Source organism: Tupaia chinensis, unplaced genomic scaffold (genome assembly GCF_000334495.1).
Source record: "Tupaia chinensis unplaced genomic scaffold, TupChi_1.0 Scaffold000037_4, whole genome shotgun sequence".
Lineage (NCBI taxonomy): Eukaryota > Metazoa > Chordata > Mammalia > Scandentia > Tupaiidae > Tupaia > Tupaia belangeri.
Window position 1 is genome coordinate 429,993 of NW_006159487.1, and position 758 is coordinate 430,750.

Consider the following 758-nt stretch of genomic DNA (forward strand, 5'->3'; position numbering starts at 1 on the left):
GACCCTGCGGTCGTGGCGCAGACACGGGGGAGCACCGTCCGCTCCTCCCAGCTTGTTTTTCTTTAAGATTTACTTAACTTTATTTATTATCATTATTTTAAAAATTTGCGCAGAGAAATAGAGGAAAAGTGAGAAAGCAAGCTCCAGGTCCGCGGTTCGAGTCCCAGCACCTTAACCACCACGCCGCCTGCCGGCCCCTCCCCCGGCCCTTGAGAGGCCGTCACAATTCCTGAAAATCCCTGGCTTGAGGCTTGCTGTCCTCCCGCGTGTTAGCCTAGCTTCCCTAGGGGCACACGGCACTGGAGGGCACGCGGGGTCTAGATGGAGGCCTCGGGGAACCTGGCAGGGCACCTGGGTCAGAAATGGGGGCCGTTGGCCCGCAGGCGGCACGGTGGTTACGGCTCTGGATCCCGCGTGGCCCACTCCACAGTTCAAGTCTTGGTTCCAGCCGCTTGAAAAAAACGGGGCCTGGAACCAGCATTTGGCATAATGGCTATGTCGCTGGACTCCCACGTAGTCGACCGCGGTTCGCATCCCGGACCCGGTGGCTAAAATTCACGCTGGGTGTGTGTGTGTGCGTGCCCAGGATCCCAAGAGGAGAATGGAGGAGAAGGGACTGCAGCATGGCCATCCCCGCTGGGGGGTGATTTCTCACTTTCTGTCTCTGTCTTTCTGTCAAGCGTATGCGCCCTATAGCTAAAAAAAAAAAAAAAACAAAAAAACAAAAACCTCCAAAAAAAAGGAAAAAAAAAAAAAAA